This window comes from Lissotriton vulgaris, chromosome 5, assembly GCF_964263255.1.
Source record: "Lissotriton vulgaris chromosome 5, aLisVul1.2, whole genome shotgun sequence".
Classification (NCBI taxonomy): domain Eukaryota; kingdom Metazoa; phylum Chordata; class Amphibia; order Caudata; family Salamandridae; genus Lissotriton; species Lissotriton vulgaris.
In genome coordinates this window covers 248,906,845-248,920,624 of record NC_141693.1, presented here as the reverse complement: position 1 = coordinate 248,920,624, position 13,780 = coordinate 248,906,845, and positions in this window count along the sequence as shown.

The window sequence follows — 13,780 nt, the reverse complement described above, 5'->3', positions numbered from 1 at the left end:
TCTCGCTTACTTTTCATGTACCGCGTCTTTGTGGGCTGGGGCATACGTGAGCAACGCCATCTTGAGGCTCCTCTGAACCCTGTCAGCTGACCAGGGAAAGTCCTAACTGCGCAGAAGCTAAAACTAGCCAGCTGGCTCCTGAAGCTCGATGCGCCTGGGAACCCATCCCGAAGATGCAAGATTGTACCTTGGACTATCATACACTGTTGCTATATACTGAACTCGTGCATTGTATTCTGTATTCCTATGCCTGGGAACGTGAACCCGGGGGGCGGGTATGCAAACCTGAATATTAAATATGGGAAAGCTGAATTTTAGGAGGTGGTAAGGATCGCACCACCTCTCTTGACCAATCATAATATGAGAAGCTGTCACTTGCAACATTAGTGGGTGGACCGAGGGTCCCCAAAACTGTATAATTGCCCTAGTTTAGCTTAGGAAAATTGTCCGACTTGTCCGAGTAGCAGACCTGTCACTGACCCTACGATCTCAATAGGTGCTCAATCTGAAAGTGCTGCGGAGCACTTTGTCCATACTTTCCACAAACTCCTAAGGGGTGGAAAATCCTAAGTGCTGGCGAAGCACTTTGCTGGGAAATTCGAAAATCCAATCGGGGTTTCTGGCGGATTACTTGCAGAAGGGGGTAACGCAGGCGTTGCTGTCCGAAGCTGTGGGTGTTGGTCGTACCCTGGGAGGCCCAGTCCTTTGGCCCGAACCTGAGGGGTATCCTGTCCCTGTCTGTCCGTGGGTTGTACCTGTTCGCATCTGGTGTTCCTTTTCCGAGGGTCCCTGTCCCCGTCTTCCCAACTGACCCGTGGCCAGGGTTGGTCTTCAATCTGAATTAGGTAAATATCGATTGTGGGTTAGCGTATCTCTATCTCTCTCTCTCTTTCTTTCTCTCCCTCGTATATTCTATTAAAGCATTTTTACCTGTAATATTGCTCTATTGCCGTTGAAACATCAAGTATATGTGTCTGATTTAGTTGGTTCCTTCTCTCCCCCCCTTCCTTTAGGAGCTCATTGATTTTATTATAAGTAATAGCGTGTTCCCATTTTGCCCTTTCCTTTAGTGGATTGCAGTGAACTTAGCAAGAATAGTCTAAAGTGATAAGGATAAGTACATGTTTTTAGGTCCATCCATAACTCCTGTCTTAGTATATAATTGCAGTGATTAGTTCTGTTCTAAAAAAACCTACCTCTAGTCATCCCATATATCCTAATGGTCATATTTTTTGTGCAAAGTTACCTATTGGTGTTGATATTGATGTTTGACATATTATTCTGCATATCGCTTATTGTCTTGGCATCTTCTCTTTGAATCTTCATATAAAGGGTTAAACTTCAACAGGTGTCTGTGGTCATTTTACAGAAAGTGAATAAGTATGTACTGCCGTAAAGAAATGTTTTAGGTTCCTGTCTACTATTTTCCCTTTTAGCTCTAGGTCCGTCGAAAGTTTGTGCCTGTGGTAAGTCAGGTACATGGTAAGCAGAGGTTATCCTGAACCTTTTATTACTCATAGAAGCGTGACAGGATTTCACCCGGTTCACAGGAATCACTAATTGAAATCGAATGCACGCCGGGGCCCAGTGCGTGTAAGAAATTGGTGACCCGGGTGAACTGCGCGCTCTATCAGAAGTTCTTGCGAATCTTGGAGAATGAGGCATGCTGCCAGGGTCGGACTGGCCTATAGGGCAATGAGGTAGTGCCCGATGGGCTGGGCTGGCAGACCATTGTGTAGGTTGTTTTTTTTTGCAGTTGTAAGCCAATTCATGCTGATTTTCCTGATATTACCTCTTTTTTAGCTATTTGCTTTATTATTGGGGGCCACTTTTGTCCCAGTCTGACCCTGCATATGCGAACTGAGCCCACACCCAGGGAAAAGACCTTTAAAGGGCACGGGAGCTGCCTGCAACAGTCTTCTTCCGACTTGTCTCCCAAGAAAAGTGCATTTAGACACTGTTTCTGGAAGCTGCTGATGCTCTCCTTTCTCTTGCACCCTAACATTCCCCACATCCTCCCATTTTTTAAACACACAGACAGGTAAAGAGGACAAATGGGAGGGGGTGCCAAATGTGGTGTCGCCCAGGGCACTCTCTGAGCCAAGCCCAGCTCTGCATGCAGGGTCAGTGGTACAAGTGATGCAGTGGGAAAATCCCAAGGGACCATTGGAAAAGGCAGCGGGGGGGGGGGGGGGGGGGGGTTTAGAGCTTGTTAGATGATACTAAAATATCTGGCGTCCTGATATGGTGCCGGAAAACAGGCATCCAACCTCAACCCATAACATGGAGATGGAACTAAAAGTTTCATGATGCAAGGTGTTTTTAAAAGGGAACATTATGATTGGCTGAGAGGGTCACATTTTTGGCATCTGCTACAGCACCGAACAGTCATCACCTGAAATAGAAGACGTGTAGAGAAGGGAGCACCGCGGCACGCCCCCGCAGCAGTGCGGTGCAGTGGGGGCCCCCCAACCCTTTCAAGAGGGGATCTATTGAGCTCAAGACCAATGAATACCTATGAGATATGGTAGACTCTGGCCCTAATCACATTCTGCAGAGGGGGCATCATTTTGCATTACGCCATTTGGGACAACTTGGGGGTAATGGGGATTTGGCCTGGTAAATTTGTAATCATGCAGGCAGAATCAGAGTAATTTGAGAAATTACTCATTACTCTTGTAATGCGGAATTATTGGAAGTACGCGATTATGCCAGCTTGAGTAATTAAGAGTAATTTGCAGAAAAATCCTACCGCAGGAGCACAAAAACAACAAACCACGGGCCATATTATCAAGAAAGGGCGATACATTATCGCCGTTTTTATCAGCAGGAAACTGCTGCTAAAGCGGCGATAATGGGCTTGATAATAGGCCCTTGTGAATTCCCATAGAAACACAGGTTAACACCGGACCCTGGGCTTCTATGGGAATTCACAAGGGCCAATTATCAAGCCCATTATCGCAGCGTTAGCGGCAGTTTCCTGCCGATAAAAGTGGCGATAATGTATCGCCCTTTCTTGATAATATGGCCCTAAGAGAGTGCGGCTGCAGATGTTCGTGTTGCAGCATTTAGTGCTATTTTTTTTTAGTAGATAATGCATCCTCGGCCCGCTTTGGACACAGGGCATTTTGCACACAAAAAATAGCGCAAAATGCTGGACTATGCTGGATTAGGCTGGGTTATGCTGGATTATGCTTCACATAATATTAAGAGTAATTTTGCAGTGGTTACAAGTAATTACGCTAGAGTGGAGTGCGCCACCCCTAATTGGAAAAAGCTGGCTGTATGGTCTCTGGTAACAACTGCAAATGGCGTTGGCGGTAAATGGAAGGCGACCCCTGTGCTGTGTAAGCGCCGAAACGATGCACAACCCAAAATATTTTTAGACAGTGTAATTGTCAAGCAATGTTGCATTCCCATTTCCTTTTGCATGCACAGTCCTTAAGTTTGAGATGAGTCCATCTCCCAGACAGGGCTCCTGTGTGATTTAGTTGCACTCAGTTCATTGTTCAACCTTTAATGGAATGTCATTAAAAAGTACACTTAATATGGTATGGCAAATACCGTAGTATATTTTTCGTCGAATTAAAACTAATCTAAAATCGTAATCCTAATTATGTTTTAAAGTTTAGCAAACTTAATTATGTTTTAAAGTTTAGCACTTAAAATTTGCCCGAGCACTTTACGATTTTGATATTACATCTTTTTAAGGTATCGTATCACTATTTCGCTTAGTGTCCAGGTTATCACCCCACGTTTTCATTGTAAGTAGCACAAAAATGAAGGCTTCTCACAAAAAAAGCCCCCCACGCTGGGTTTGTCACAGCTATCCAGTGATTAAAGTTAATTGTATTTCAGTCTTAAGCTGCTCTGTACTTCTGAATACTGTTGTGTACTTTTACCATCTACAAAATCCGGCTTCCTCCAAAAATGTTTTCCCCTCTAACCCGCTGAACCTCACCCACATCAACCCACTGTGCCCCATTTACTTCATTTTCTTCATAGGTTCCCACCTACTTGTGCACTTGATTCAGTGCCATTTACTGCCGTTTTGTTTTTTATTATTTTATTATGCTCTGGATTACCTTGTTTTTAGATGAGTTTGCAACAGAGTTTACATTTAGAGGATTTCTATTCAATGAATGTGAAATATACTTGTGGCGTCCCATACTCACATTTATAAGTGTCACCTGAGACAGCGCATGTGCTGTCACTTACAAGGCATTTTGGTGGCTTACAGCAGGCATAGAAGCTGCCAATTTTATTTTTACCCTTGTTTATAGTCAGGGGTGGTTTGTTCGACATGGTAGTGGAGCTCCTCGGGGAGATACACCCTATCTTAGAACAGTCGATCTGTGGCACGGTGCTGGTAAGGTAAAGAGAACCACCCCAATCCCTGTAGTGTGGCCTCGGCCACTAAACCAGACAATCGATCCCCAGCACACGCACAAAATCACAAAGTATTCAGTCATTGTCGACAGGTGTGTCTGCTACTTTGTTCTTCTTGTGATTGTAGGTCCACCTTTCTCAGCCAACACGTGTTTCGTCGCTTAACAGACAAAAACAACTCCTGCGACTTCTTCAGGGCTACAAGTGCTAACGCTTATGCTTGGCTGCTGGTGTTGACTCCAATCCGTATTGCTGCTTCTAGGGGCATATTATCAAGGGGGTTTATCTCCGCTTTTTTGGCTTTAAAAGCCAAGAAAGGGGAGATAAAATTATCTCCCTATTACCTAGCTGTCGCTAACACCAGTTAGCGACAGCTAGTAGGAGATAGCGACCATCTTGGGCCCCACTTTGCATGTCAGTGATATAGACATCGCTATCTCCTATTACCAACTTTTGGAGATATTCGCGCTAAGCGCGAATATCTCCAAAAGCTAACACCTGCCCTGAGCAGTTCTTAGCCATGTTATCCAATGGGAGGTGGATAACATGGCTAAGAGCATTAGCTCGGTAATGCATGAAAATCGCTGACTTTTCTGCGATATTCATGCATTGCGGCCAATTTTTATCGCATTTGCGATAAACCTTGGTAATACCAAGGTTTATCTGCGATAAAAATCGCCGCAGCTCAGCGGTACATTTTTGTCTCTAATCAAGCAATAGCGATAATTATCGCTATTGCTTGGTAATATGCCCCCTAGTGTTCTAACCATCATGGTGTCTCTGTTCCCTAATAATATAAATGCATGCAAACCAGCTTACCTTAAATTAGTTGTCGAGCCCTGTATGGCAAACACGTGAATCCGAGGACGCAGGCAGCAAATTGAAAGTACAGGTGACTTCCTTACTAAGGAAGCGCACTGACATTAATGATTTAGTTGTTCCAAAGGAGAAGAATCTGGTTGGAGTGCATTTATATTATTGGGGAATACAGACACCATGAGGGTTAGAATACTAGAAGAAGCAATACTACAGCCTACGGGCCAGAATTAACACCGGAAGCCAAGCATAACCGCTAGCACTTGGAACCCGGAAAGAAGTCGCAAGCCATGAAACATGTGTTGGCTGAGAAGGGCTGAGAAAGGTAGACCTACAATCACAAGAAGAAGACACACCTGTCGACATTGACTGAATACTTTGTGATTTTGTGCGTGTGCTGGGGAATTGTTTGTCAAATTTTTACCCTTGGTTGGCTTTATTGTCCAGCTCATTTACTGGCATCTCCATGGTCAGTGTGTGCTCTCTTAAACCTCCTCTTGTTGAATTTTGCCCTCCCCTGGAGCATGACCCAGGTACCTGTGTCCTTCCACTGCTCGCTCTTTCGGAGCTACTTTTTTTCATTTTGTTGAAGCACTCCATAAAAGTGCATGTATTTTCAGGTCATCTCCCTCATGTTCTTCTCCCCCACACATGTAGCTTTCTCTTATCCATGTGGTTTTGTCCACCACCCAAACTCTCGCCCATGAGCTTCTGTTCCTCCCTGTGTTGCTCTCTCACCTGTACAGTTGTGGCCCCCTCCCATGCTCATTACACCCTCGCTTGCCTGTATGACCACCCCCACCCACTTCCATGCCGCTCTCATTCATCCCCATCTCTCCTCCATGTTGCTGCCTCGCACGCCCATGACCCATTACCAGATCTCCATTGAAAGCATACATTACGCCCATTCTTGCCCATGTTGTTCTATGCGTTCCTATCCCCCATGTTGATCTTGTTCATTCCATGCACCCCTCGGTCTAGCTGTCCTCCATGTTGGTGCCCTACCAGACCTGCTACAGGAACCAATTGACATTTAACAAAGAAACAAAAAAAGGCCCATGATGCGGCTGGTGGGCTGCGTCATTTTGTAGGCGCGTATAATTTTTTTAAAATCTTTCCTCCATGCTGTACAGCATCAAAATTCCAATTTGGGAGAATGTTATTGGAAAACAAAAAACCTTTACTGAGTGGGCACATCATATATGACACCTGCTCAGCAAAGCTTCAGTGCCTCCAAAGTCGCCACAGCGTCTGCCCACAGAGGGATCCCCACCAGGCATACCTCCACCAGAGATGGGGAGGCCACTGCTTCCAGTGACACGGGAGCCACCGGACTGTCCGCCAGACTCTAAATGACCCCCAAAACCTCACATATGCACTTAATGAAGGCGCAAACTATTCAGACTCTGATCAGCGATTGGAACCTCAGTACATTCCCAGGCCACGAAATGCGATGCAATGGTGAACTGATAGCTTCTTGTGTCACAACATGCAACATCCCGACACTGCGGCCTGCTGATTGGGGTGCCTCGGACCTTACCCACGAATAGGCCATATAGATAGGAGCCAATAGGACGGCAATAACACGAAAGCAGCACTCAACAGAGCCCGGAGAGATGCGGCACTGGATGCCCCGTGCAGCAGGCGGAGGCAGTCCGAGCCTTGCCCCCTTCTCGCCCTAGAGAGCCGGGCTCTGGCTGCAGGGGGTGTCGGCCGGCCCAGAATGATCCGTGAGCGCGGCTCTGTGCGCCCGGGCACCCCATGGGTTCGGGAGAACCCAGCTGACCCTCCACCCAGATGTGAGGACATAGACTGCAGCAACCCCTCTGTGCCCCCTCTCCAACAACTTCTGTTGTAGTCAAACAAAGTGCTGCTGCAGCCGGGCAAGATCGAGGAAACAGTGAACTTTTCCCAGGTATGGGGGCGAGGGAGCCATGACCGGCTGATTGTCTTCAAAGTTACTCCAGTGGACCCGAGCCTTCACGCCTCCTCTCCATTCTGGACTTTGATTTCTGAACTATGTACCACCCCCCCCACCCCTGGACTTCTCCTGGCACTCTAATTCATTCTCACTGGGTCACCCTCATGGACTTCTTTACGTTTTTTCTTTTGCCCTGCCTGCCATTTTGCTGCTGTTCTCGGACGCTTTTCTCTGGACCCTGACCCGCCATCTTGTCCATTCCCTTGTCCTTTCCCCTTTTCCCTCGTTTCCCCCGTGACGATCCTTAAATGTTTCTTCCTTTTTCTGATTTGCCTTTTCTCCATACCCTTGTATCCCTCCCACCCTTCCTTGGTGTTGTGACTGTGTCCCCCCTCCGACCTCACTGAATGGAACTCTGCTCTCCTGTTTGTTTGGGTCTAGACCTGAGAAAATCTACTATTTGTATATACATGTATATAGCGATAACTCTAATCACTAGCGTATGCAGTAGACATTTGTTCTCTCTACCATTCGTATGTGACTCTTAGAGTATATCTATTCCTATCCCTTCCCTATGTGTATAGAGATAACTCTAATCACTAGCGTATGCAGTAGACATTTGTTCTCTCTACCATTCGTATGTGACTCTTAGAGTATATCTATTCCTATCCCTTCCCTATGTGTATAGAGATAACTCTAATCACTAGTATATGCAGTAGACCTTTGTACTCTCTACCATTCCTATGTGACTCTTAGAGTATATCCATTCCTATCCCTTCCTTGAATGACTTTACTACCTTTACATTTGCAATGTTTTTGTATCTCTTACTTGTGTGACTTTAGAACTTGTACATTTGCCATTTTTTTCTCTGTTTGTATCTTTTATGTAACACATGTAATCCTAAATCCTTATGTATCGCAACTGGTTCTTATGCAAAGCGCTCTGACACCTTCGGGTAATGTTCGCGCTATATAAAATCGCATACAATAAAATAAATAAATAAAATGTACATGCCAAATAACAATAAACGGAACAGGAAGCTGCATTTACATGTACATGTCTAGACCCACGATCACTCCTAACTCTCCCACAGGTTAAAACCTCACTCACTCCCTCCTCACCACACCACCCATAAGGCTCTGGCACAATTCTTTTCTGTATTTATGCTTTTTTTATTGTTGTTGCAGTTTTATGCACAGCAAACTTGTCCCAAGGGCTAAGAGCGCTTTACACGAGCACCTAATTACATTGCACGAGGTCAGATTCGTTTTTCGTTAGGCAGGGGGTGATTTCGTGATCTGCCCAGAATCACGGAAAGTTGAGTAGATGCTGGGACTTGAACATGGTTTCCCACTTCCAGCGTCTGCAGCTCTGGCCCCTGCACCACGTCTTCTCCAAGTATGATGTGCGTAGCACACACCTATCTAGAAGTAAACAGTATACTGTACAGAACATGGGTTTTGTAAAGAGAATGCAGGAGAGAGGGAACAGGCAAGAAGGAGAGAAGAAATACTGCACGCAGGCAGTGGTTTACAGGGGAAGTGTGTTATACAAGAAAGGCCCGGGAAAAGGGGACACGGCAGAACACATATTTTTGCCATTTTGTCTCCCCCCTCAGTGATGACACCTGGGGCGGCCCGCACCCACCGCACCCCCCTTCCTATGCCCCCGTCTGTAGGTCACATGGATGGCTAGATTCAAGTGGTTTCAGGTGAGCAGGGTTTTTTTTGCGTTTTTCATGTTGGCTCTTGAAGCAGGTGATAGGCAGTGGGACGTCAAGTTGGCATGATTCTAGAGCAAGGTTATTGTCTGTTGCCATAGGTGAATAGGAGGATTGGGTGGGCGTCAACCAAACTTTAAACCTGGATAAAACGGGGAAATAAAAAGTTACACTGTAGGAATGCAAATAGAACTTGATAGATGTAGGTGAAGCAGTAGGAGAATTAAAAGTCAAAATATCACTGGCAGGGTAGGAGTTAGGAAGTTGTAGGATAAATATGTAAAGGGGGGACTTCAGGGGTGGGGGGGATCAGTGATGGTAGGATTTGTGTATAGTGAGATTTAGTTTTGTAAATGCAAAGGCCTAAGCTTTATTGTGTGATGTGCAACTGTTTTCAATAAAGCGGCCTTTTCCACACCAGATTTGACTCTGTGGTTTGTGCTGCCCCGTTCATCCAATGTATGCAACAAAGGAACAGCTTAATAGTGCCATTCTGTTCACATACATGAAGAAATTAAGTGCTGCAACGTGATAAGATCAACACACAGAACAGACATGACGCTGCTTGATCACCAACAGGACTGGCTCAAGGGGCTTCACGCAGGCCCCTGTAGCCTCTGCACTGGAGGGGACCCTAACCCTTCATGGGGGGATACTTCAGTGGGCCCCCATTCAGCTCAACTCCAAAGAATATCTCTGAGACATAGAAGGCTCAGGGGCTCCTCATCACATTTTGTAAGGCCAACCAATCATTTAGGACACACCACTGGCTATCTGATGTGCAGCAGGGTTAGCAAGAGTGCAAGCTTCACACGCACATGTACACGCGCTCATGCAACCAACACATGACAGGTTCTGTCAGTGCAAGCTTCCTAACACACAGACCAGGTACAGAAGCTGGGTTGCAAGCACTCCATGGTAATTTTGTTCGACCTTCTCCATCCTGGGCCTCGTCACTGATATAGGGGCGCTTTGGTGAGATGTGTGTCCCTTGTAAGTAGGACATTCCCATCCTCCCTCTGCACTGACATGGCCCTGGCCAGGTGTTATGCAATGAGGCTACACTGCAGGCCATTTGTTTTTTTTTGCTGTAGTCTCTTAAAGGGTCCTTCCCTCTCAGGTCCTTTCGCGTGATCTGAGCCATTCCTCATTTCTGAGCCTTAGGGGGGCCTGGTTGCTCGCCATGTGCAGCTCAAAAATGTAAAAGACATTTTTGCATGTTCAAAAATCTCAGTATTTCAATAATACCTAACACCCTTTCTCTTGTCAGCTTATGTAAGACTATTTTCTCGCCCTCTCCCCCACACCCCCCGTGGATGCTCCCTTAAACTTCACTCACATTGGCTTCATCGCACTAAGTATAAGTGAGAACTCTTTCACTGTTACCCCAAACTTCTGTTTATCTCTTGGGCACGATAGGTCCCTTAAGCATTTTCCAAGAACATTCTCCAGCATCCAGTGGGTGTCTGCTTCATTTCAGAGTCACATATACTTCACCCTAGAACCATCTGGGACGGGGGAGTCGCACCAAGTCTCCAGCATTCCCCAAGTCTTACTCTGGCGAACAGATCACTGAAAGACTAGAATGGGGATCTATCCATCTGGTTGTATTTCCTTACAGAAATGTACTGCATGTTGCTATACGAGAGGCCCGTTGTATTGTGTGGCCCCTAACAAGACTGTTGTCAGCCTTCATCCATACATTACCTTTGACCCTAGAGTACCCTGTAACCTAGGAGGACACCCTCAGCACCATCCACTCCTTCCCTTCTATCTGGCCTACCTGCTACCAGTCGCCATGCAGCACTAGGGTTTCCTTGACGCTGTAGCCCTTATAGGTTATAGGTAGCCCATCCAGCACCCTATGATGTTCTGGTGAAGGCATTATGTCAGGAGCCTTGGATGTGATGTTATGTTATGTTACGTTACGGTATGTTATGGCGATTTGTATGGTGCACTAATCATCTGTGTGGGTAGCTAGGTGCTTCAGGAGGTTGTAGGTGTGTAGCTCCTGAAGAACTAGCCGAAGAGCCAGGTCTTCAGCTTCTTGTGTAACTCTAAAAGTGAGGAGAAGGCTCTGATGTGTTGAGGGAGGTCATTCTATTTTTGGGTGCGAAGTAGGAGAATGTGGAGCCAGTGAAGCTTCTTGAGGTGAGGTGAATTGTGTGTGCGGTTTGAGAAGTTGAGTGTGAGTCTTGCGGGGGCGATTTGGATGGGCTGGAGTCTGTGTAGGAGCTGCTTGGATATTCTGGCATAGAATGCATTGCCGTAGTCTAGCCTGCTTGTGATGAGGGCTTGCGTGACTGTCCTTCTGGTGTTCTGTGACAGTCATTGGAAGATCTTTCGTAGGATGCATAGGATGTGGAAGCATGAGGTACTCGCTACATTAATTTGAGCCATCATGTTGAGCTCATTGTCTAGAATTGGGGAGAGGATGAAGCCTTACGGCTAGAGCGGTCGACCTCAAAGCTGGGGAACCGGGTTCGAGTCTCGGCAATGACGCTCAACATCCTGTGATTCTGGGAAAATCACATAATCTCCCAGTGCCTAACAAAAATTAATGTGTTCTTGTGTAAAGCAACTGGTGCTCATGTAATGCTCTCTGATACCCATTATCTTCTATTCCAGTTGGCGCTATATAAAACTCTTTAAAAAGACATAATAATCCACAGATTTTTTGGGTGGTTGGTGGGTATTGGTCCTATATCTGATGGCCACCAGTTACAGTCCCATGAGAAGGTCTAATATCTGAAGGCCGATACTTCTGTGTTATCGGAGTTAAGCTCTAAGAATCTGGTCCTAATCAACTCTGCTACCATGGTCATGCAGTTGGTGAAGTTGGTTTTGGTGGTGGTTATCCTATTCATTAGTAAGAGGATGTGTTGGGTGTCATCTGCGTAGGAGACAATGCTGTTTTTTTGGGATCGGATGATAAAGCGGTGCCATGTAGACATTGAACAGGGTGTGGCAGAGTATGATCTCTGGTGATCTCCACAGATCAGGTTCTTGGTCTCTGACGTGAAGGGTGGCAGTCTTACCTTTTGGGTTCTTCCCGTGAGGAAGGACCAGATCCAGATGAGTGTGTACCCTTGTATTCGAATCTCATGAAGTCTTCTGATGAGAGCGTTGTGGGAGACACTGTTGACGGGCGAGCAGAATGAGGGCTGCTGTTTCTGCTAGATTTAGGATGGTCCAGATGTCATCAGTGGCCGCAATGAGTGTTTTTTTGTGCTAGGGTTCTTTCTCAATCCTGATTGAGTGAAGGCCAGCCGGAACTGAATCTCAAGGTGGGTCGAGAGTTGCTTGCCAATGGTCTTCTCACTCACTTTTACTGGGTAGGACAGCAGGGAAATGGGTTGGAATTTGTTCAGCCTGTTGATGGTTTTTTGAGGAGGGCATTTACTTCTGCATGTTCCAAGTCATTCTGGAATATGACGGATTTGATGGGGTGTTGATGATATGGGTAGGGGGGTGTTGATTAGAGATGCTCTTAGGTCGTGGATGTGGTGGACCCCCTGAATAGATGGTTAGCATGATTGTTGTTTGGCCGTCTCTAGTAAGGGGTGTCCTCTCTGTCAGGTGGTCCTCTTGGTTGGTGATGGGTAGGTTAGCGATTAGATTTGTAGGGTCAGGTTGGTGTACAAAGTTTCCGTAACTGTTTGTGATTTTGCTTTGGAAAGAATCTGATAGGTTGTCACTGACTTCTTGGGAGGGGGGATGTGGTTTATGGTGGCTGAGGATGTGGTGAAGTCTTTGATGATCAAGAAGATCTCCTTGCAACTGTTGGAGATTCCTTTGATGTCGTCGGCTAAGGACCCTCCACAAAAACATGAGAAGGGCCATGATGCTGTTTTAAAGCACGCCCTCCACTGAGATGGTCATGAAGGAAGGCCTCGTTATGGAGGTCTGACAGAACAACCAGTTCAACTCTTCACTCTTCAGGGAAACAACCATTGATTTGATTTCAGCCTGAACATCCCATTGTGGCCCATGGGCCTACATCCACCCAGACCAAACTACAAAATAATGAGTAGGGCCAGGTCAAGTGTACTCCAAAACAGAGCAACACAGAAATATCCTAGTGCTTGGTAAATGTATGCCATCTGATGATCGTAAGCCGCGGGCGCACACCCATTGAAATGTCCATATATGGTTCTAAGAGAGAAAAGAGGCACGCGAGACATGCAATATGTCTGCCAGGGGTGTAACGCAGGCCCCTGCAGCCCCCACGGTGCAAGGGGGACCCTAACCCTTCATAGCGCCCACCATTGAGCCCGAAACCAATGATTACATATAAGATAAGGGAGACTCAGGGTCTCTAATCACATTTTAAAGGAGGTAGAACCTAATTTTAGGTCACCCCACCGACGGCTCCCATTGTACAAGTAAGACTGGATGAGCTTGTAGTTGGACTGTTTCATTATTGAATGAATCAACCTTAATCAGCTCAGATGCTTAAGACCGATTCTTCCCTTTTGAAGCTGGACCGTCCAGAACCTACCAAAGGCATTTGCCTTGTATCCACAGCAGCAGTTGAAGTTCGGATTCTTTTTTTGGTTGCATTCGTTTTAATTCCGCCCTATTCCACCACTGCGACTGACACCCTTTATCTATCATAGAAGCCTTGATGTGGCTTCCAGCAGCCTGACAAGATTTAAAAACAAACAAAGATGATAAAACAAACCCTCTATGCACGACGCAGGTATTTGTGCTGCAGAGCAGAAGTAAACCAAAGCCAGGACAGCTGGAAGTATGTGCCAATGGAGGACTAAATTATGTGACAGGGCAGCTTAAATTAGGAGGCAAGAAAAGGCAAATTATGCGGCATATGCAGCACATTGTTTTGCAGTATCATTTCACTATTTTGTTATTTTAAACCTCATTAATACAGTGATTGAGCTCATTCAGTGCCAGTTTAATACCTAAGTACAAC